Source organism: Colletes gigas, unplaced genomic scaffold (genome assembly GCF_013123115.1).
Source record: "Colletes gigas isolate AHSC1104 unplaced genomic scaffold, ASM1312311v1 Colletes_gigas_Sc00017, whole genome shotgun sequence".
Classification (NCBI taxonomy): domain Eukaryota; kingdom Metazoa; phylum Arthropoda; class Insecta; order Hymenoptera; family Colletidae; genus Colletes; species Colletes gigas.
In genome coordinates this window covers 474,697-500,462 of record NW_025106646.1, presented here as the reverse complement: position 1 = coordinate 500,462, position 25,766 = coordinate 474,697, and the positions used below count along the sequence as shown (strand labels likewise).

At 37.0% G+C, this 25,766-nt stretch overlaps 1 protein-coding gene across 5 annotated transcripts in view; it reads left to right on the top strand.

The window, feature by feature from the left end:
* The window catches only part of LOC122400395 (cilia- and flagella-associated protein 298), a 131,886-nt gene that overhangs the window by 63,517 nt on the left and 42,603 nt on the right, over positions 1-25,766 (top strand). For 4 of the 5 annotated variants that reach the window (XR_006259349.1, XR_006259350.1, XM_043401843.1 and 1 more), the window contains exon 1: positions 21,656-21,725. The exons of the other annotated variant lie outside the window; for it this stretch is intronic. The gene's annotated coding sequence lies outside the window, so the exon portion shown is untranslated. Of the gene's footprint in view, positions 1-21,655; positions 21,726-25,766 lie in introns of those variants that run through there. 5 annotated transcript variants of the gene reach the window in all.

The following is a 25,766-nucleotide window of genomic DNA, read 5'->3' as shown; positions in this document are numbered from 1 at the left end:
AATTAGTACAATTGCACGTGGGAGGAAAATCGTATCATAAAATAATAAAGATAATCGTATCATATACAATTCAAAACATGTGCAACAATTTGAATAAAATCTATCGATAAAAATGGCGTCGATCATTAGTTCGAAGGATTTCCTGATTGGCTTTAATCGCGTCATTAATTTCATTCGATAGATTGCGTTGTATTTATTTTTCGAGATGAAACGTGCTTTGTCTCTTTTGCTTTTGTATATTTTGTTCATTTATTATATTCCATTTTGTTGTTTCGCGTTGCTCGTTAAAGAAACACGATACTTTTGCATTCTGTGCGAGCGTAAGCATAAATATTTCGAGGCAATTCCGTCTTCTTTGGATTTATTGCGGTCGTAAATACACAAGGGAAAGAAGCACTTGGCTGCTCGGTTTTCGCGTACTGGCACTGTTTGTTGTGCGTTCACTTTGCACGAGCTGCGTTTGAAGTTGAATTTTCCGCCGGCAGGAAAAATCGTCGTAACGTTTCCATCGGCGGAAAAACTTTGGAAGTTATTACTCGTGGAAGTTAAACTCGCTCGGGAAAATCATTTTCGCGACGTGCAGCGGAAAAAGGCAGTTTATATCGATTATCGTTGCACTGTCGCGGGGAACATTGATCTACGCGACTTCAAATGTTTGTAAAGGCAGTGTAAAGACGTGTGCTGTGTGGTAATTCTTATGCAATCGCAAAGGAAGCGATTCCTTATTCAAATAGAACAAGCATACGCGTAATTAAAATCGACTGTAGACTTTGATCTTTGTAGAAACAAAGATTTCTTTTATATATCACGAATATTTTTAGTAGTGAGAATTGGTAATAAGTTAGCAACGACAGTCTATAAATTTGATCTTATTATTCAATCAGTCTTTCAGCTATCAGGGTATCAAATCCTTCAGGAAACAGTATGATTAACACATAACATAAATATGGCGTATCTTCAACATTTCCATTAGCAGTACATAATGAAAAATCTTTCTTAATTTGTGAAGAAAGAAAATAAAATCGATATGATAAACTATTTAAGAATAGAAGTAAACACTGTTAGTATACGTATACCTTAACATACATGTGATTGTTATTTTTTATTTGAACTGTAGTTTCGGATGATTTGTCGCGTTCCTTTCAGTATTTTTCTTTCTAACAGACTTCTTTGCTTTTTGATTTCGTACTTATGTTACGTGTGCATTATATTGTTTCCTGAAATAACTACGTATTTAAGTAGACGAAATGTTAATTATATAATAAGAATAATTTTATACACCTATTGTTGCTCACTATACTTCAAGCTTTATCTTATGCGAGTAAACGAACAAAATCAGAGTTTTAATTACGTCTGGGTTATTTTTGGTAATACAAAAATGATCTGAAACTATTTAGAAGAAAAATAAGTAGTTGAATTGGGAATAAGTTGATGCACAATAGATATAGTTAATATGTAAACATATTATTCTCAGTAAAACCTCTTTGTGTTTGTAGGTTTATTATAAGATCGAAGGGCGCTTCAAACTCTCGAGCAGCAGTGTTTGCGTACTCGACAGTGAAGCTTAAGTGGTTGTCTATACATATAGACTACTATTAAGTTTCAATAAAACTGATATTCAATTACGTGTACTGGGCCAATTACTTATAATAACGTAAATACTTTTATAGATATTCAAAGAAGTGATAAAAATAATCTTAAGAGTAAAAAGTTTTCTCAAGCTATTATTAATTTATTTATTAAAAGGTTTTCACTTTTATTTGTTTTGACCTGTCAGCAGAAACACAGTTAGTAACTAAATATGTAAATTTTGTAAGTGTTCGTTAACTAAAAAAATTATAGGTATTGTAGAATTCACAGTATGTTTCTGTCGAAGAAGATCCAATAGAAAAAGGTTGGAAAACATGTAAATAAATACAGTAATATAGCGAAAGAAAACTGTCTATTTATGAAGTTTCTCATTTGATTTGTTCATTGATAAATTGTTGAACCATATTCTTATTATGTATATATTTTTTACATGCGATAAAACCTTAATTTACTAGTTACTATGACGGAATACATGCAATAGTAATTATTTCCGTGTGATTTATGTACATTGCATAAAAGCTTTCGGAGGATCAGTTCTTATTTGACAGCTACTCGTGCATTTGAATATTTATAAAATCGGATTTCCCTAAAACTAGGATTTCAGAGCAAATATTACCAACTCTGAGAATTTATTTATAGACGAGGTATACTCGTGACACGAATTACGTCATGTCGCGTATAATTTTATCATTCAAGGCATTTGTCAAGAAATTAACAACGAAATCCTCTTTTGAACTATTATTATGGAATTCAGAATATTTCAAAAAGTTATCCACATTATTTTGACAGGTTATAGCGATAGATTTATCTGCGTGGAGCAATTTAATGTTTATTTAATATCTCAAACCATTTTCAAACCATTCGTGTTTTAATGAATTTGATTACTGTCTAAATATTCATTAAACATATCACTTCTTCTTTCGTTACACTGATTCATTATTTACTACCCCTGAAGAGTACACAAAAACGAGGAACTGAGCCATTAAAGATTGCGTTTCTGTGAAGCTATTAAACAAGTTATTCGTCACAAGCAAACATTCCAATCAATTTAGTATAACTTAAACCCAAATAATAAACTTTTAAATGACGCAGGATGGATATTTACAGAATCATCTTACTTGATATTCACGAAGAGTATTAATTCCACTGCATGGTATAAAAGGAATTAAATAAAATTTTCCATCAAACTGTTGACATTGCGATTGTATTAGTTAAAACCAGTTAAATTCGTACGTTGCAAAGCAGTACAAGAGGAGAATTTCAACTGTCGCACGTCGCTGCCAATGTTCACCGTCGAGCAACAAGAAACGCAAAAACGAATAAAACACACTTGTATTGATTCAATTTACATCACTCGTGACCCGATCCAATCAAGTTTCGACGGATAAAGAGCTTTCGACGCAAGGTTAAACACGTTACGTAAAACTGCGATCGGAAGCTTAAGGATCAGCTGCGATTTGGCGGCCTTTTTCTCGAAGGCAATCGGTGGCACTGCAGATGCAGCCTAGAATATATATATTCTGCATCCCTAAACACGAGCACTCGTCTAACACAAGAACAACCGATGAGAACGCGAGTCCATGGTGCTCCGTGGCCACGTGCTACGTCCAAGAATAGACGAGCTGATCAATCGACAAACGATCATTAGCCCTATTCTACGCCGCATCCGCCATGCACTAGCGCGTTTCCGCAACGTGGTGCATCGTACAAAAGAGAGACAACACTGTCACCGGTATCGTGCAACAGAAAATCACTCGGAACTCGTTACGATCAAACGATAAACGAAAGAAAACGTTGTTGTTCACCAGGAAGACGGCAGAAGTCCGTAAAACGAGGAATCCCGCGTTGATTGGTTCGAAAGGTCGGGTCAAACGTGCCACCGATCGTCGACGCACAACCGATTTATTACGTTACCATGTAACGATCACTTAACTCGAAACAACCACCTGTCAAACGATCCTTGCACGTTGTTTACACGAGCTTCGTCCAAGTCAGTCCCGCAGCGATCGGCGACATCCTCCGCCGCAGTGGCCGCGCGACGACCAAACAGAGTTTATGGTTGCTCGACGATGCTTGACAGCGCGAAAAGCTCGAGCTTTAGCGTACGGTCTTCGACTGGTTGGTACTTACGATAATCGACGATGAATCAGCTACTGGAAGAAGCCCCTGGAAAATCCACTTTCCGCAGTCTCTCCCTGGTCTTCCTGGGGGAAACAAATATGGCGGTGCTACCACTGGAGCTGCAATAGCTCCACCTCGTTGTTGCCGTATCGTACCAGAAAATCAATACGTACTCCTGTTGCCACCAATACCGGAGAAGCTTTTTTCCTCGAAACGTGCACGGCGTCCACGGACACCGACACCGATATTTTCAGGAACTGGGGACTCCTTAGTTATGTTAAGGACGACACGAAAGAAGCTACCGGGAGCGTAACGATTCTCCCTCGTTGTCTCTTCTTTCCTTTCGCGCGGCTGTTCTATTCAACGGTGGGTAAAAGTGGCCTGAATGGGAAACGGAAAATCAGATTTCCTGATCCCGTTAACGGGGCTCAACGGCGACCAACGTTCCCTATTGTAGACTGGTTTACCAGTGTTTCTGCCTCTTTTTATTCCTTCGCGATACCAAAAGGCAAAACGCGCCGGTTTCTTTCATCGAACAATCTCCTCTGCACGAAACGATCCATTGATTCTCAATCTCCAGTGAACATTGTTCGATTTTTACTTTGACGGACAGCGTTCCTTAATAGTCTCAAACCTCAACAAACCGACCGTTAACGATACCAATCTCACTGTTTTCCATTTATTTTTACGCAAAATGAATACTCTAATTATAGACACATTTTGTGCCAATTGAGACTTTACGGTTAATATTATACAGTATGCTTTGTAAACTCTGTACATTTGAATATATTGATTACTTCAAACAATGCGATAAAATGTTACGTAGAGAAGTTGCAGGGGTTAAGAAAATACATAATATAGTATAAAAAATATTCTAGCAAGTGGAGGCATAGAAGTAAATTTTGTTTTCTAAATTGCAAGAATATCTTAATGTACTTTCTTAAACCTTACAACTTCTGTAAGTAACAGTTTCTCGCATTGCTTAAAATAGTCAATATACTTAAGTATACAGAGTTCATGAAACACACTGTATATTAACAACATCGGCTTTTTCTTTGTAAAAAATCCTGGGAAGAATATGTTATTGCAACATGCTCTTGTTTACATACTTTTCTGAGAAGTTTTACCCTTTTGATCGCTAGCGAGACATTTTTATTTATTACTTAAAAAATGGTAGAAGCAATGAAAGGGGAGTACATACTAAAATTGTTCGTACACGATAGACTGAAATCTGTCAATTTCCTGAAATTGGAATGCAAGCAAAAAATAAATGTTTTGTTTCCTCTTGTTGGATCGATTGATCAGCTAGGAGTAAAAATGATGGTGCTTAATCTATCATTTAAAAGAAAAAAATGGTAATTTCCATATTTTACAATCAACTATAACAGTAGAGAACTTTTAGCAGTTCTTTATTTATCTGCTAGAAGCTGAAAATAGACAATGAAGTCTATCCATAGAAAATTCTTTCGTAAGAACGTTCCCTCTAATCTTGCGCTTCTGCAGACGTCTCGAGATTCTTTTTTCGTTCCCGACTTTCAGGGAGAAGAGAGAGGAAAAGAATTCATTCTCGATAATTTGTTTGTTCGCGTAGTTCCGGGCAGACGGGAACTAGTTGCGATCGAAGACACGAGGAAAGCTTTATTATGATTACTTTCCTTCTTGCGACGTTTTCATCGTGAAACGGGAACGAATAAAAGAGGCTAAAAACGAGGCTACTGGCGATTAATCAGCACAATTCTGATGTTTGTTTTCCCCCCAGTCATTACGAATATACGGGAGACATAGTTAGGTCTAACACGCCACGTCACTAACAAGCAATAGTTTCTCGACTCGGTTGCTCGCGTGTTATTATTCGTTGTTTCATGTACGTGCTAATTTTACTAGAACTTTCATTTTACTTTTAAGAACTTTTGATGGATGCACTTCCATCTATCACTAATGTATTTTTTATTCGTCAGAAAATTTTGTTCTTGTTGAATTACTTTTGTAGGTCGATGTACGGATGGATTACACCGATGAAATAATTAGAAATTGTTTACTTTATAACATTTAACAGACAAATTTAATGACATAAAATAAAAAATATAAAATGGTACAGAATGTAAAAATAACTAATATCTTTTGTACAAAATTCACATTAAGATAAACCGACACATTGACGGGTCAAACACTTTGCTACAAACGAGGTTTGGCGTAGCAGTCCACTAAAATTGATTTCCGTAGATGTCGCTTTTTCCAATTAATTGATGAATCTTTTGATACGTCAGTCGACAATCTCCAACAGATGTCGCTTATATCAACATTTCTCATAGACGTCTAAATTAGAGACGAGTTTACAGATTATTCGATGATCCAAACGCACCTTAAGACAAACATGACTTTACAATCTACCAATGACGAAAACCTCTGAAGTATTGAATATTTTTGCATCGAAAAAATTGTGGATATTCTTCAAACATAGATCTAACTATTCGTGTTCAAACTTAATACAAAAATATTTCACTCTTCTCCCCAAAAATTCCAAAGCACCACCAAAAAATTGCTTTCTAATGCAGTCCTTTAATCGGTGGTTGTTGGCGAATTCAGGTATTTCATCTTTGACATCTATCATTTTTCAATCATTTTCATACCATGGAGCTCCAGATATTCGCGGTATTTTATTTTTAAAGTTTTGAATTATTTTTATATTTGATTTGCTCTCCATAATTCTGTGCCGTACGTCCATATTGGTTTTCAGGCCACTTTGTAGGAGCATGTTGCGTAGCAATAGACGCGATTTTCTGTTCGGGAACAAATATAAATTACGAGCAACTCGGCCGTATTCGTTTTTTTTCTCCGTACGAGGAATAATAACTGGCTGGCAGGGCAACTTGTGCCTGCAGCGAGTAAATTAGAACGAGTGGTTGGCTTACGTGCCAAAGAAATTGGCGTGTAGTTCTGGAACCGTCTGGGAATTGATACTTCCCTTGGACTCGTGTATAGGCGTGCGCTCACACGCGCAAACGTGCCTTGAAACGGTAACCGATATATCGCCGGCAATATTTTTCAGCGTTACGAAAACTCAATGAAGCGTAACGTGCCGCCATCAATCCGAAAATAAGCACCTGTCCCGGAGTTTCTGCATCGACTTTCCGCATTTCCGGTTCCCTCCAAGTTGACACGTGAAAAACTACCCGGAGACTCTTCCGTTCGAATACGTGGTGCGTCGTTTAATATTGCATGACCAAGCTCGGGATCAAACGCGCCGGAAAAGTTTGTGCAAACGTGTACTGCGGTACAACCTCGTTTTCGAATTCAAGCTCCTTTTACGTTTTGATAACGTCGTTGCGCGAGAGTACCGTGTTCCTACGATTGGCACTATTTATTATTTCTGAAGAGAGTAAACAAAAATAAATCTCCAAAAATTAATTAGAACGATCGTTTTTATCTTTGATCTTGTCATAACAAATAGATAAAATAAACTTTGATTTATAAAGTGATGATTCTTAAAATGAACACGTGATTCGTAAATTGAACATTTGTATCTTCAACTTGGGGGATTCCTCTTAGAGTCCAATGAAGCGTAAAACACAATTCTTTGTGAAAAGCCACTGGCATTTAAAGACCACAGTTTATTAATTCAAGAAAAATATTCTTAAAAGTTTGCTATTTAGTACGTTAAATATAAAGTCGAAACCAAATTTTAACCATTGAAACAAATGTTTCGAAAACCATGTTTCAATATCAAATTCGATAAAATCGACGTCGACATCGATTTTCCACAGTATTCCCATTAGAAAACACAGAGAACTAACGACATCTCGTGAATGGTGGGCAGCAATTATAGCCGTTGAATCGCTCGTTCGCAGCGTAGGAGAGACTAGTGTTTCGTTCGTGATTAATGAAACAATTCATCGTCGCCAAGCAAATTGTTTTCGGCATGAATTATCTCGTTTTTAATGTCCGTCGAATAATTTCGTCTTCTTGCTGTTCGTTGGTCGCAAATGTAAATCAATAATTAGGCAAAAACCTGCAGGTGAAAATCATATAACGGTAGTCACGATCCTTTGTAATCTCGCAATATTAATCATGTTTTTGTGGGAAAATGGGGTTAATTTTACTTGGCTTTGACGGTGATTAACGTTGAAAGCTCACCGCCAAAGTTTTACTCGACCGACAGCCTGAAGAAGAGAGCAATTTATCATGAAATCTCCACTTTCTCAAATATTACTTCAACCATAGAATAAAGCGATCGTTTCTATTCCCTTGAAAAATTCCCGCCTTCGTGTTAAGTCAAATTTGACAATTGTATAGAGTCTTTCATGCATCTAATTTTAGCTCTCAAAATTAATAGATTGAAAATAATTTTGTCAACAAATTTATGAAGTATAAGTTAACTTATTTATTCTGAAAGTGATCATGTAGTCACCACGTACCACATACTTATTTTCATGAGTATTACAAGTCTCTAAAATTTAGTACCAACTTCCTGAAACACCCTGTATTTTTTATAAGTATAACGAAGCACGTAGAATGCCGGTTCTCGAAATATAATTATCCACAATACTTTACAGTTATACGTACGAAATCACGTCAAAAGTTGCTTTGATCGGCAGAGTAAAATTCGTTCGCTAGCTGTTAGGTACGACTAAACTTCCGTAATTTCATAAACGCTACATGCAATTAAAATTGTCGGTACGAAGTCAAAGAGGTCACGAAGAAGCATAAGGATACATTGAACTTTTTAATTGCTGTTCTCGTTACATTTTGTTAGGGCCACTCGAGCGAGCCGCGTTCCCCTAATTGCAACCGAACCGTTACCTAACGTTGTAGATTTATCGGCGTCATTTGCATTTGACGCATCGCGTAATGTATGCAGATTTTCCGTGAAATCAGTTACGCTACGCTTGTACACCGGAAATCGCGTTGGGGATTCACCTCTCGTGAAACAATCCACAGATCTCGTTTGGAGTAACGATAGCAATCTCGAGTCTGTTGTGCGTGCCCCAAAGAATCTCGCGCGAGATATTTCAGAAAGTTCCTTCGAACCTAGAAAACAACGAAAAGCATCGAAATTGAGAATCACCGTCGTCTCGAAGCCTCGAATATTGTCAGGTAGTATCATGGAAGATCATAACACGGAATTCGTTCCAACGTCTCGTGAATTTAAAAAGCTTCGAATGACAGGAACAAAGAAAACGACACTGAAAAGTTATCAGCTACGACCAAGCGGAAGACTAGCTGCGCCGAAGACCCACCAGCGCCATTTGCATCTGACTCATTGTCAGTCAGTTGTGGGATTATCAATAAATTCAATAGACATTCTCCGTTCAGTTACGAAGAGGTGGCCCGTTTGTGCTACTTTCGACGCAAAAGCGTCAAACAATAAGCTCGTTACGGGTTGCCAAACTTTTTCGCGAACATTGTCGCGTTCTTCACCCTAAAACAGTATATTCTATGCTACCATATTGTCTATTATAAATTGTAGAATGGCTGAATAATTTTCAAATGTTAAAAATATGGTCATTCATTGAGCACATGCATCTATTACGGATAGAATGCATGAATCAGATTTTTTGCATTCTTTCTTGTTTAAAAATTATGGATTCTTTCCATTATATTCTGTATTGATGGTACAACCGAAGACGAAGTGATTCCACATGATATAATAAGTCGAAAATAAAGGATAAATTGTTTCCATTTGAGGCTTCGTTTTCGAAGAAATCGACTTCGACTACTTTCCTTAAATTATGTCGTGGTTGAACGGATTTCGATACAATCATTAAATTAAAATCAATCGAAAGTCTTCATTCAGGATGTAGGAGTTGGTAATTTCAATTATTATATAATAATTTTATAGCCACTGTTTGGACGTTTCGGAGCGAGTTGCCAAATTCTCTCATTTAGGCTCTCATTGTTACCATAAAAGACTCCTTTGGGACATCCTACGAGTAAGTCACCTGATATGACATCTTTGTAAATAGCTTTAATTGTTCTCTTGTAGGATCCAGAGGAGGGTTCTGTTCAAAATTTCAACAAGTTTTAGCTGGTTCAGGTATACAATATTTACGTAACAATTTAACTATTCTATAGAATCGTAGATTTCTCGTATTACGCTATAAAATATGCACGGTATATTGTATTGAAGGTAGATATTTTAAGAAAATTCACGAAACGAAATCATTTGAAAGATAGAAAAGAACTGTAAAGAGAAAAGTCGAATGTTAATATCTTTTTTTCTACGATTTCACGTTTTTCATAAGTGCAACGATACACACGAAAAAATACAAAAGCACCTCTTTAAAGTGGACTCGAATTTTTGGAAGGGTACAATTATTAAGAAATCAATAGTTCTTGACAGATCTGACAGTTCTTATAACTTTTAAGAGATCCAAAAATTGCCTGGATTCGACATTTTCGAGACAGATTCGTACGGGAAGTGAAATTTCGAGTCTTTCGAGTCAGACATAATCGCGAAGCGTAGAAACGGATTCTATTAAAAGTTTCGCGGTGTAGAATTAAAAGTTCTCGCAATAAGGAGGCCACGTGTGCCAGGAACATGGGTGGAGTAAAAACAGTGAGTAGGTTCGAGGGGGGAAAAAAGTACAATTAACGTCTAGGATATACTGGCGTCATTTGCATCGGACGTTCCGCGGGAATGGGCTGGAATTATCAGCGAATCCGTAGAACAGCGTGCACGGATGCGAGAAAGACATTTGGCCCACATTTCGACTCATTGGCTGGCCGCCAATTTTCCCGAGGAGCCGTCGCGCTAAGAACAAACCCGACCTGAAACGACACCGGTTAGATTGCTAAGGTCAATCTTTTCTCTGGCATCGTGACTTCCGTAGGCAGACGCGACAAAGTCCGACCTCACAATGGCGACCTGTCTTTGACTCTTTCACCGAGCACACAAAGCGATAGAAAAGAATTGTTGATCGCGGGAATCAAAGAAGCGTTCAGTCGACGGCATTTTAAGTAATTCCACGTGAATTAACCTTGGAAAGTGAGAATAGCAGCCCTTACTCGAAATTAAATATTTCGTTGTTTATTTTACATTACGAGCATAACTTGTTGGATATAATTTTTGTCTCAAATAATCAACATCAGTATGCTGCTATTTTTTTTAATTTTGTTTTGATTCGTCATCATGAAACTTAACGACATACTAGGCAAAAAAGTGTAAAGTTATGCAAAATTTCAGTTAATTATATAGTTTCCTTTCTACTTTACAAATCAGAAAGTTTACCTTGACAAATTCGAATTAATAGTTTCTAAAAAATACCCAATATTTGCTTAATCCTTCGATTCAACTACGAGTAATTTTTCGAGTGCACACTATTTAATTTTGTTTAAATTTATTCATACTTGCAATGTTCACAAAAAAGAACAGATTCACTTTACGAATTAAAAATGAAAGGAGATTAAATAATTTACAATTCTAGGGGTGTTTTCAGCCCTTATATATACATTATTGCAGATTTAAAAAAAAATACACGTCTTACGTTTTCTTAAGAATTGATTTTTCCTTTGTATTCGCTGTCACGTATCGATCGCGATTGCTATAGTCTCACCATTCATTGCATCTGGAGAGGAGTAGATACAGTAAACGCGGGCGAATGCTCGAAATTCATGGCGGATTATTACCAAAATTCCTGGCATCTCTACCTACAATCCTTGTTGACTTCCACGTACGTGATTCATCGCGAACCGCGCCCGGAATTTCGGTCAGTATTATATTATTGCGTTCTGAACAGCTGTTCGGTTTTCGTGGTCTTGCCTTCGGATCTCGTCGACGTGTCCAACCTCCGCCACAATTTCCGATTTTAATATTCCTCTTCGAAACTCGATCCTTGGACCTAACACTTCCATTATTGTTACGCTGACGTACTGCAAAAAGTCCAGAGATTCAATTTGATATTTATTTGTCTTCTTTATACCTATTCATTCATAGAATAAACTAGCTATAACCGGGTCTCGTGTATATTTTACCTCTTAATCATTTAAATAGAGAATTGTACAAACGTGCAAAGAATTTACAAAAGCACGTGCAATGCTTATCTTCAAGTTAAATTATTTAAAACAAAAACTTTTAATAATTACACTTTCATTTTCGTAAAGCAATAAAAGAGACAACTAAAATATTATATTATTTTACTTTAGAAGTAATTTAGGAAATTGTTTTTGTTTCGAGATTCTAATTTGAAGCTACCGTTCCAAACTGGAATATTCTACAATCTTGTGGGTTAATTTGGTTCCCCAAATTACACGTTATTTCATTTCTACGATTACTCCGAACAAACCACCTAAATAGCACACATAACACCCAGCAGTATGTATAATAGAAAATTCCATGCAAATCATAACAAAAAAATGCATAGGGAATAGTTCCCCCAGTCCATTTTACAAATTGTACGCAATTTAGCACGCTGGAATACAGCGAAAATAGCTCGTATAAATTTCTACGAGGTTCGATGACCAGTCCAAGAGTTAAGTAGTATGATAAAAGTTATTAATTTTTTATCATCTTGTTGTGAAATAATTTAGCAGAAAGTTGCTCCTTAATCTTCCCTCGTAAGAATCGATTCGAGTGACAAAACTTCCGACGGTTTAATTATTCTCGTTTCTGTATACCTTTTCGTAACGTGCCAGCAATCGGTGAAAACATTTCGTCTGCCAGGGGTAGAAAAAGAAGGGAGAAAGGAAAACTTTGATTCGTGACACGGCGGCGAAATGTGGGCCAATCTCGCTGGCAGGACTAACAAGGACGATTCGCCATCTTCATCGTGTATACTAGGCGAAGTTTACACCGTTGTCATGTTTGTGAACACTCGTTTCACGGATTCGATACTATGCCAGGGCTGCTGGGTACGTTCGTGGCTTTGTATCTTTTTTTCTTTTCTCTGGTTGATGAATCCGTATGCTGCAACGTCGACTAATTTTCACCGCATAATACCAGCAACACGACGAAAGAACTAAAAGTACCAGCAGTTCATTTGAACTTGTTCACACAGGAACAATCGTATTTCCTTTCTTCTTTGGATAATATTTTTTTAGTTGGAAACTCGTAAGTGTGTACAGTAGATAATACGTGGGACATTTGATAACCGAGGAGACAAACAACCATAGTTTTGATATGATTTAAAACCAACAATTTACCTATTTTTCGATGTAATCATTTGATATAATTGTAGATTTGTCTTATCGATTTAGTAGGTTTTTAACCTACAGCAAAGACTTCTTCAATTAGAAATTTGAACTCGTTTTGGACCGTGTATTTTCACTTCCTCGTTACTGTAAAACCTAATTCCGTGTAATGGCTCCTTGAAGAAATCAGATAAAACGAAATCTTATGGGATAAGATCTGGAACTCAATTTTAGTTTCTTTTTTTAGCTAATTTTGTTTCGTTGAAAATCGTCATTTAGTAAATTGATGTTAGTTTCATCAAAAAAACGTTCAAATACGCACTAAACAATTTCAAGTCAAGGATTATTAACGATGGTTTCCTGAAAAATGATACGGGAATCAGTGAAAATTGGTTCTCAAAGAACAAAGAAAATTCTAGAAATTATGAGATTTCTGTTTGATAATACGTGACAGACTACTCAAATGTCAAATAAATTCACCGATTGGCCGACTTATTTGGATGTTTCTACTTAGCGACTCTTGGCTGACCATTTCATTGTCATACTACTGATGCCTGAAATAGCATTAGTATCTGACAGTAAAGAGCCCAGATTCAATAACACGAGGTTTATTCAGAATATTCGCAAAACTAAAGAAAGATCGTCCATCAAAAAATAAACAAATATACAAAAGTTATAAAACGCCTGTTTAATAATACATGAAATAAATTAATCATGCAAAAAGAGTAATAGAAAGTAGGAAAAAAAGCTAATACAGAAAATAGTAAAAGATAAAAAGATTATATTCTTTAGTATTTTGTTCTGTCTTACTCTATTTATAATACGCTAACTAATTAATTTCTATGTTTTAATGTATTTTATTTATAGTACTTAGCACTGGTATTTTTGTGCTATTGAAATTAAAACCAGCACTAGTAGTTAATCGTTATACAGTAATCTTGGAAATTTAACTCACAAAAAATCTCGTTATTAAAAAATTAAAATAACCCGCTGTAAATTAATATATTTGATTCGTGTCACCATATTTTACTGGTCATTCGACCGTGATATTTACATACTACTGCAATCAGAACTAACTGTAGTAATCGACCATAAGGAAACAGGCTCAGTAACGCGGAGGCGTTTATTGATTAGTCATAACTGGCTTGGATGCGAGCCGAACAATTACCATTGCGAAATACATTGAAAAATTACGACAGCCGTAAAACACGACATAAACATATCATCCAGATGTGGATGGAACGATGCAATGCTTCGTAATAAAACGCTCCTTCGTTCGAGTGTGTATTTAAAGAGTGACGAGAAGATCACAGAGCAATGAACGAACACCATTTTTCATTCTATAATTTTACCGCAAGAAATGAACGGTTGAAATACCAGTCTGAATTTTAAATTCTCCACTGCGAATCTGCACTCTACTTAGTCTGGTAAAATCTTCGGGAGCACCGCGAGGCACGTGAGCAAACATGATCCTCCCCCTCGTTGCAAACTCAGGGTAACTGTTTAATAGAATACGATGGCAAGCAGAGCACGTTGATCGTGGCCTTGTCCAAATATTATACTCGAACGTTGAAGTGACGAATTTTACGACGGGAGTCTTATTAGCACGATTTATTTGAAGACACGCTGAATTTGTTTAAACATTGATTTCCCGTCTTTTCTCTTCGACATCTGCGACGACGACAAAACGAAAATTCTATTTAATAATAGGGAAGAAATTGTCAGTCTTGAGGAAAATTATTGAACTGTTCAGTCACCAGTAGTATGAGAATGGTATGGTCAGCCAAGAGTCACTAAGTAGAAATGTCGAAATAAATCGGCCAAACAAATAATGAAATTTCTAAAGTGAATTTATTTTACTTTTGAATAGTCTGTCATGTATTATTGAACGGAAGTCTGACAATTTGTATAATTGAAATAGTTTATAGGCGATATTATTGTTTTAAAAGTACATACTGATAATAAGATTAGTAGTACATATTTAACTTCAGAATTAAACAATATATTCAAAGTTATTTTTTGAATATTACCATGAATACGATGGTCGTAGAATTTACGTGCGTGACAATGCACTCGAATTTTGATACTTTTTCGCTAACGAACGCCTTCACTTTCCATTCGTTTACTTCGATTTTCTTTTGTTAAACGTTACATACAATCGTTTTAACGAATGTCACGTTCCCATAAAACGCGTCGACATATTGAATTAGCACAGCCTAAGTTTCACACACTCTTTCGTCGAATATTCGTCGTCTCAGTGGTTGCAATCTCCTAACGCGTTTCTCATTATTTTAAATCTAGCCGTCGCGTTCGTATAAAGACCCGCAGGACTCTTTCATCGTGAACTCTCCGGGGGTTATATTTCAAATGAGAAGCAGAAACGGAGAAATGCAAATTTACGAGGGTGCACTTTAATATTTCGTCGATGGCAGTCGACGCGGGAAATTTATTTCTAATAGTTTGCTGGACCTGTGAATAAACATCGATCGTTTCGGGACACGTCGAAACGATCGATGATTAAAATATATAATTCATGAAGATAAACCTGCTTTCTGTCGGGAAACGTCATGTGAACGTTACTTGACGTCGTTGGAACTTCTATACTTGCAATGTTGTATTCGCAATTTATAGTTGTATTACTTTTTATGATAGAAATGCATATTTCTTTTGCATAAATTTCTCTTGTCACATTCTACGTAAAGTAGTATTGAAATAAAATGGCTAAAAAATGTTTCATTCACGAGATATTTGAATTTTATTTATCGAGTCTTCTTGAATAAAGATAAGTACCCTTTTACTTTTATGCAAGGATTATGTAATTTTATTTTTTAAATAATACAATTGTCTGCACGTGCACCACTTATTTTAAAAAATGTAGTACGTTTTGAACCATTCATCTTCCTTCTTTGACAATTTTCTCTAATTGCATTGATGCTTCTGATGTGAAACAATCTAAAACGAAACGGATTTTTTAAAAGAACATCTATTTTCATTAAATAGTGTTTTGTGTCGGGAGAACTGTGCGTTGTTTCGTGGCAGAATGAATGCAAGAACGTCGAGTATTTCATGCGTCGTTAAAAAACGAGTGCAAAATAACGATATTTCGTATAACAAGAAGAATATATTCAAGAATATCCGCCGTGATGTCTGCCTCAATAAAGAACAAACCTGGCTGGCTTGAGTGCGCTTCAAACACACTTCACTTTCAATACAACGACGCCAAGCAGCTTACCGAGAGAAGGTTCGTTACTGCATTGTTCAAAGTGCAACGTCCTGTAGGCTTGTTTTGATCGATCTCTCTATGGCCTGTTGTTAGGGGCTAAACGCCTAGGTACTCGATACTCGAGTGCTAACAAACGACGAGTACCAAGCACTTATTAAAATTACAAATGCCAACGAGCAATGCAAAACAAAATCATCGATTGGCAATCTTGCAACAATGACGGGTCAAACAGATTCAATTTAAGGTCGATCGTCCACAACTGCACGGAACTGCAATGTTATGGTTGTTAAACTTTGTAGAGATGATTCTATACCAAATTACATCAATATGTATGCTAAATTCTGTATTAAAGACATAAATTTCTATAACAATTTTAGTACAAGTTTCAACGAGTTTGACAAACTCTAAGTCTGCATTATTATTTAAAAACCGTTTAATTTTTGTTAAAACATTTCTAATTGTATTTGACTCAGAACGTTGTGATCACACTTTGAAGGGTAGTTTCATCCCTTAAACTTCAATTTCAAAGTTTTCTACGAGCCAACGGAACATTTTCTCGCAATTAAAATTACGGAAACTAATATTTCGACGCGAACTCAAAACCAGGTCTCGAAACGCTGAATCGTCGTTTTAATTTTACGCGCCATGATTATTCAACGTGTATCGTAACTCGTATTAATTTTACAACGCTCACGTGTATCCGTTATAACGAATTGTCTCGCGTAACTGGAAACAGAGTGCAAGTACATTTAATTATAGCTAACTAATATTATCGTACGACGAATGGAAAACGGCATTTCGCGACGACGGGTTCTAATTCGTGACACTCGGTCGCATGAATTATGCTAACGAAGGACGAAAACGTATGGTAGAAGTTCTCGTGAAATCTCGATGACATTGGGAGCAACAGCCTTGTTCCGGTTTCGACTCGACTTGTCAAGCATTCGGAAACGTTGCAAAATATATGAGTAATAGAACGCAGTCATGGCAGCCATAGCAATCTGGAAGAGGTGTCGTCTCGCTTAATAACATTTCCACTATTTAGATTGTCGTAACTGACAAAAGCTGGAACAAGAAACCGGTATAACTGTTCATCAGCGGATGGAAATGGACGTGGAAACGTGTTTTATTAACTGGAAGCACGGCATAATTTTGAAGCTTGAAACTCGGGAAACCTGAAATAATCACCTGAAATTTGTGTCGCAACACGATTCGCAGACATTTGCATACTCGAAGGCAAAATAATAATCTGGCTGTTGAAAAAATTCGTTACCGCGTGAGAAAGTATTAGGTCATTTCACGAGTCTTTGGGTATTTAACACATTCAATGTTGTGACGGTCACTGGTGACCATTGCACAGTTTAATTTTTCAGTTAAAAATGCACGTACCAAACATTTATATTGCCCATTTCCTTTCTCGTATTTGATTAAGCAGAACATGCTAAATAATTTCTTATGAATAACTATGAAAATTCATGGTAGGATTTCTTTCGATGTTGTATCAAAAGGAGTACAAAAGAGACATTTGACATAGTCTCTGTCAAAAAATTATCGAATGCCTAAAGAAAATATTATAAATGTAGATTCTAATGTAAATAAATAGAATTTCAATCTTTCACACTATCTTTCCCTGTATAGTACATGAATACAATTGAATCAATTACACTCGAAGACCTAAAAAAATGTCTTGATAATCGTAACAGAGAAACGATAAATGGCGAACATATCGTAGGACAGTTGAAAAATAGACAAAAATTTTTAAAAGAACGTCGGATTTTTTTTTTAGAGAATTTTTGTGCCAAACGCGGTTCGGGTTCTAGAATCATCGGTTTGGGAGTTCCTCCATAGTTTCAGGCATGATAGACAATCAAATTAATAGGAAAATTCCTGGAGAGCTAGGTTCCATTAGAGGAATAGTCCTCCTGCAAGGATCGATTAACCGTACTGGACAAACTCACCTAATTTCTCAGGCTCGTCGCGAACACCGCCGCGCCGACCAACCTCGTTCCAACGATTTACAACTGTTCCAAACTCCAGCTAGACCGGTTCTTATTGGTTTCTGGTCCGCAGCTCCAGGGCTGCATCAGCACTGAGTCATTAACGGAACCCTTGAGGGTGCATACACGTCTTGGAGAGCTTTCTCTCCGCCGAGCCTCTCGAGACGCATCTTAATTTTTAATAAAAACTAGTTAATTATTAAAGTACTGCGCAAAGACTTTGCATGGAACAGAGTTTCTCAAACTTTTTTAATCACGGGACACTTCTCATCTCACAATATACTTATAGGACACATTGTATCATGACCATTTGATTTTAAAAATGGAAAATTCATAATTCCTGTTTGGAGTGAATTTTATCTTTGGAAATATGGAAGTGCGGAAGCATACGTATAAAATGAAAAAATCCATAGAAAATTTAAATTATATACAGGGTGTTGGGCCACCCAATATAATAGAATTTTTAACATCGAATAATATATTCAACTATACGCCTATTACTAGTCAGTATTTTTTTGGTAAATGATAATTACATTTAAAAAATGAAAGAATTTTTTATATTTGCAGTAATTTTCGAAAAACGAAAGTAACTTTAAACTATTTACCATTGTATGGTACACACTTTTTACAGAAGGTACGTGAAACGAGTTACGTGGATACAGTTCATGTTCTCCTTTATAAACGTGATTTTTGTTTTTCGAGCTTATTTAAAAGTTTAACATATTATACGTGGTCGAGTATATTAATCGATGAGCTATATTAATGCGTCGATAAAAATTCCAATTCATACTATATTTATTTATATCTTCCATTGGATTTGTGCTTTTGGTTTTCTACAAGTCTCATTCTACGAAGTTTTTGTTAAAATTTTACGTTTCTAAATCATATACGAACCCAATTATCAGTTTTCGAATCACATAATTTTTTATTGTTTCATTTGAGGCATATTAGTTTAACATTTTCGCAGTTTCGTTGTGCAACCATCAACGAGTAATTTGGCTTTAAACGTCAGAGATCAATTAAAACCTTTTGGCTAATTTCCAGCACACGAGGTAAACCTCCTCCGTATAAAACGATATTCAATAAAAATAGTAACAGCACCGTGGCGACACGATTAAATATATCTCGTCGACCTTCCACTTTTCCCTGGAAACGAGTAACAAGAATTTGCTATGAAACCAGATAGCAACGCCGATGGATGAATCATTTGGAGTAACCACGATCGTAGCCACAGTTCGTACTAAATCATTATGCATAGTTTCACGAAATTTGCGGAAGTTCGTAAACCAGTTTCACGAAGCATTTCTGCTGAGTTGCAAAAACACGCTCTTAACTTTAGGTTACATTTCATTACGACCCTCCTCGCCGAATAATTCCCTTCGATCGATCCAATCAGGCCTACGACAAGCTGCCTCGTCTACACTTTCACAGAATTGTCCTAAAATTGTGACTCTTACTAATTAACCTTGTGGTGCTCAATTTAAACAAATTTTATTTCAATTCTGTTTATTTAAAAATACATCGTTTCAGAAATACAGGAAAAATACTAAAAATAAATCATTTTTAATTATTTAAGCTTTTAAAAATTCAAGTAAAATATTATTAACTCATTTTTAATTTAATTGAATTAATACTTGCTATTTTGGGTAGGAATCTATTTTAAGATATCTAATATCTTAGGTAGCGAATTTTATTTGTATTTGCTTAGAATGGTCTTAAACTATACTGCTAAGAAAGCATATAAACACAGGTTCGCAAATTCTTCTTCTTTGAGTTATTGCCCAATGAAATTGCACATTGCATGAACTTCAGTGCAGTCATGTGTTACGTCGTCAACAAATTTTATTGTTCTTATCATGTTTTGGTATCCTCTATCTAAGAAACGTCAACTTTTACAAGATTGATAGTTTATTCGAACACTAGAATCTTTCTGCTAATGTAAACTTTCATCCATAAATTACAGAACGCTCAATAAATTAACATTACGAAATGAAACAAACGTTCATTCAGTTTTACATTGTAGAAAAAATATAAATTATATCACACATCAAAAATTTTGTTCTAAGATAAATGAATAATCTTGTCAATCTATTTGTTTCACTCTGTCGAGTAATATAAAAGTTTTATATCGTGAATTTTTTAAATTATTTCTGGTGTATCGATCTCAGAAACGTTTATACTCGTTCGACCACATTGAAAATCACCAAACCACTTATTAATCATTCCGATCGAAAATATAGACTCGTTATAATATTTATCAAGTTTGGCTTCGATTTTCAACGCCATTTCGTCTCTCGACGAACAATGTTTTATTGATACGCGAGATTCGTTTCCCTTCATTTCGCTATTCATCAAAGCTATTCATCGATCGATTTAAATGGCAATCAACGTCCGACTAATTAACCTTGAATTTAATATGCGACACTCTGTCGGTTTGCACACAGTAATACACCAACGATTCCGTGGCAATAGTATCACATTTTGCACCAACTTATCGAACAGCTCTCCATAAGATACAGTAATATTGTTTTAGTTAATTTTAAAGACAAACTTCGAGATTTTACACAATATCTATTTGTTTCAAATTTGTATAAATTGAAAATTTTAGAAAACCCCTGAACCGACAAATTTTGTTTTAAATAAATTACAAATTTTATTCTTCAATTTCAAAACATCGAACGTCACGAACTTGACGATCTAATACTTAAAATTATTTCTCGGCAGTTCTAATTACGTCACATCGAACTCTTAAAGCGTGCAATATTTTCTGGGACAACCTAATGAAACTGTCAATGATACCGCGTGGTTGCTTCCGTCAGTCGATTCAGCCGTGTTCTCGGATCGATGATCGGGCCTGTTCTAAGAGGGTGGACCGTGGTGAATGAACGACAAGCGCGTATCCGTTTCGAAGAGGCTCGTCGAAAAGACGGGGCGAACGAAAGACGGAAGTGTCGTGGATCCGGAGCAGCGGATCGGGGAATGAACGAATGAAAGAAAAACTCGTAGAACGGGGAGGACAAAGGGCAAAGTAACCGCTGGGGTAAACGTCGAGGAAAGCGTGCGCGCGGGGTGAACCGAGGCCTACAACAGGGGACGCCCTGGACGGTGGTGTCGACGATGTCGGCGTGAGCGTCGTTCGCGGCGGTCGATGCCACCAGATGCCACTGTGGCGCTGCCGTCGCTCGAAAATAAGCTCGCCCAAAAGCTCCGCCGACTGCAGTAGCCCGGCATCCGTCGGCGCCGCGGCCAGGACGAAAATTTTCCCGCGGTAGATCCCACCGTGCGCGAATCGCTCGATGGAGGACTGAATGCGCCCCGACGGACATCGGAACGTTGAACGACGTCTCGCCGAAGGAATTAAAAATAAGTTACAAACAGAAACCAGTCGAGGATGTGGCGGCGGCCGTTGCGCTCGGACTGAAGGGGGTTTCGAGTCGTTTGACGGAACGGCGGGTGTCGATCGAGGCGCGGTGGGTTAGCGAGATCGCGAGACAAATGTGCACGGTGGACAGTGTGACATAGTGCGGCGAAGTAGGAGACGAAGAGAACGGGGAGGGAGGAGGAAAAGGGCCAGCGAGGAACGCGGGAAGAGGAGGAGGTGGGACAGGATGCGGGGGCACAGGAAGAGGGCGCAGAGCCCCGACGATTTCTCTTCTTCTTCATAGGGGGTACCCTTCCGTTCCTATATCACGGAATCGAGCTTTCTAGAGATCCAGGACGCGCCTTTCGAACCTTCGTGGCCCCCTGATCGAATCGTCCTCCGATCTTTCAAACTCTCACGGAGCTCTAAAGATTGCCCCTGAGTGGAGTTCACGAAGCGAGTAATCGTCAGGTCATGTGATCGAAACGCTGACCCAGGTCAAAGTAACCTCGTTGAAAAATTCTGACCACCGAATCTATAATAAATTCGATGCAGGGGCAATCTATCCAGCTCCCCCAGGTGTATCTGTTCGATCTATAGAAGAATTGCTCTGCCATTCCGACAGATTCTTCGAAAATTGTTGGCCCAGTTTCAGATGGCAGCATCCATCGAGCGAGATGTTGCTTAAATTTTCCGGAGGAAGAGGTCCTCCGGATGAAAGAGGCGTCTCGGCGGAAGCGTCGCGAGACACCCGCGAGACGGTTTTAATCCCCCCGAAACGCGACTCTGATTTTGAATCCCCGGGGTTCGCGTCGGACGTCAACTGCGTTTCGTCGGTGCCTTTGGGGGAGTCCCTTTCATATGTTAACCGAAGACACCGACGTCGCGGGTAAATTGCAAAGTGTAAGGCACGTCCGTGCATATACTAATTGCTGATTAACGAGGCAGACTTGGCTGCTCCCATTCGCGAGCCCCTGACGCAGCTCCTTCCGTAGATTGGATACTTCGTTCGGCATGGACGCGGCCGGCGTAATCAACGCGGACACTTAACTCGAGGCGTGTTGATTCACGTCGAGTGGTTGCCGCAAATGCAAAACCCCTTTGTCGCAAAGGGATTGTGCTGCGGGACAATTTGATCTTTCGGGAACGAGCTTCTCTCGCTCGAACTCCTTGAATTCCTTGAGAGGTTAAAATAGCGAACGGGAAGGGAGCAGACGTTCGATCGAACGGAAATTAAGTTAGAAAACCAAGATAAATAAAAAGCAAGCCAGTAAGAGCATAATATCATTTATTATAAACGTATCGATCTTAGAAGTCGGTCTTCTCGAGCGTGAACGATCGTTCATCTCGAGGAAAAATTTTAGTTGTGTCGAAGAGCATCACCTGAGGTCGAAACGTTTATTAGAAATAGGAACGTGATTGTACCGACTACCTTCTTATTTAATTGGATCGAAGATTTTTGTATTAGGTCGACAAGGTTACTGTCGAAAGGGCTCGTTCGGAATCGATTAATGGAGCGACGTTGCAGCTGGCACAACACGATTTAGCTTGGACGGTTCGAGTTTTAGTGGCCCCGCGTAAATTGAAATTCGATTCAGGATAAGACGTTCCGGGGGTGATAGATTGGGTTCAGTTTCCGCATTTTTCGGTCGAACATCAATCCGTGTCACGCTTATGAGAATCGTATTTAACCTGGTCGGTGCTGTGGACGTTTATAAGTGTCCCGGTCTATTGGTGCATTGCGAGCGGTAAACGCCTACCGGCGTTCGGAGAATGTGTCTAAGAAAATATGCGAATTATGATATTATGGAATACCCGTATGAATATAGGAATCGATAGATAACGTAGAATCTTCGATTACTGAATAGACCAACCTTTTCGTTCCTTAATTACTTGATAAATTCTTGGTTTAGTATTAAAAGCAATGATGAATGCAGTGGAATTTTTTATTCATGTAGATCGTTTATCCAGGTTATTGTAGAATAATTTCATAAATAACAAATAGGCTTACAATAAAAGTGGAAAAGTATTAGTAATAAGTAGAAAATCTTCGCTTCAAGGATATCTTCGATTCAAGGATGTCTTCGCTTCTTACTAATTTAATTTTCTACTTAATATATACACATATACTAATTTAATTATCTAAATACCAGTAGCATAATATATACTGTGTGTCTCATGAATTCTGCCCATTTAAATATCTTCAAAATTGATGATGGTTTTGAGGGGTGCATAATCTGCTGTAATTTTTGTAAAAGAACTAATAGGATTTCGGCATCAGTGAGTAAATATTCTTCTACAAGAAAAAACAAATTAAATTAGTATGAAGAAAAAGGCAGATCTATGGGTTACTATTAAGAGGAACTAGTGTTCATAATATACAGATATTCGATATTAAAATATTACAGTTGTTAATAATACTTTTTCCACTTCTGTGATATACACTTATCATTCGATTTATTTATAGATTTATTATAACTTTCTTCTATCATACTCATTTATTATTGGTCTTAATACGAACCAAATTACGCATATGTATATACATATTTATTTTTTAAGTTATTGCTTTTGAAGATGTAAATATAATTCGTCCACGACCTTCCATGAAGTTTCGTTTATTAAAATCTTAAAAGATCTAAAGAATACAGGTAAAATGATACGTCCCAGATAAATTGCAGTAACTTTGGTCGTGTCGTTAAAAAATCGTGTGCTTTGACATTCCACAGCGAAAGGCCATTCCTGTCCTCGTTGCAAACGGTCGTATTTTTTTTTATCGGCATCTTCAAACGATTTGGTTTCCAGCACTATTCTTCTATATTACTTGCCTGATTCTCCGATAAATGTTCATGAGAAAGAACACACGTAGTTCGTCGCAAAGGCAGCGCTACTTTCTTTCAAACCAGCGTTTAAAGTGTTTAATGGTTGCTACCCTTGTTTAGATCAATATCTTCTTCTTCATAAGTAATCCGGTTTGCAACCCCTATTAGTAGTTGCTTCACAACAGAATCACTGTAGAAGCCTTTTAACGAAAAATCGCAGGCTCTGATTACTGTTCAATTAATTCTTTCCTGTTAATGGGTGTCACTCATAATGATCGTAATTCTATATGGTTGCAAACTTTTTCAAACACGAGGAAACTTTTTTTGCTGCGAACATCGTATTTTTTTTTTATTCCGCACAGAATGTACAAAAATGATGTATCACGACCATCAGCGTGATTCTACACCTTTGGATCGATGGAGATTGTTAAAAATATGAACCACAAAATTGACCTTGACCGGCTTTTCAAGATCAAAGTTTTCTTTATTGCATCGTATTCCGTTGATCGAGAGGATAAAAAGTGTCAAAGAAACCATAAATAGTAACTCAATCGTTGTCTCGAAAAACAATGTTAAAGTTTCGATAAGTTTTAAACTTTATTATAAACGTTTTATATTGAAAGTATTTCATATTTTTCAAATAACATGTTTTGATAAAGCAGCGAAAAATTCTTTAGTTATCAGCAAGCAATATAGACGACAATATTTTTCCTGTCTGCATTCAAAAATTTAATTATTTCTAATAGTTCCTCATAACCAAAATGATTCAAAATAATATTGTTTTACTATATACAAAATAATAAATTAATTATTAATAATTAATACTAATGGTTTATTAATTGAAAATATTTTGAGAGTGACTGTTATTTTGTACGTCTGATTAAAACATAGTACACAGAATTCTAGATTACGGACTTTTACTTTGCAAAGCTATTGTTTACTATTTACATGGTGTTTATCCGAAGGAAAGACAATGTTCCAAGTGTTTAAACAATTCATAGTTTCATCGCCAAGGCAATAAACTTAGCAGTTATAAGACATTTCTATGCCAAATTTTAGGCTAAAGGGTAGTTGCTAGAAAAGATCCGTGTGTAGCTAGGATTCCTTTGCCGTGAAATAGTCAGCGCACAAAGGAGACAAAAATGTAAAATGACAAAGTATACCGGTGAGGATGATTTCACACAAAACGCTCCTTTGAGCCCTGTGTGTAGCATCAGCTTGTTCTGACGTAACTTCCAGGCACGGTGCACGCCGAGTCAATAAAGAAGAATAGCACTTTGTGGTCATGAAATCCAGTTTCTTTGCATTTAAGCGGAAAATGCAAGTCAAACAGAAAGGAATGCACTTTGTGAGAATATACCTTACATTCCCAGCTCTTCGTACGATATACAACGATCTTGTGTTCTCTTTAAACATGCAGTTAGAAACAAATTTTACTTGCCCTACGAAATACGATCAGGAAATGGTGGGGATAACTTGATGTCATTTAAGTGGGCAAACTTGGTGTCATATAAGCGGACACTATTGCA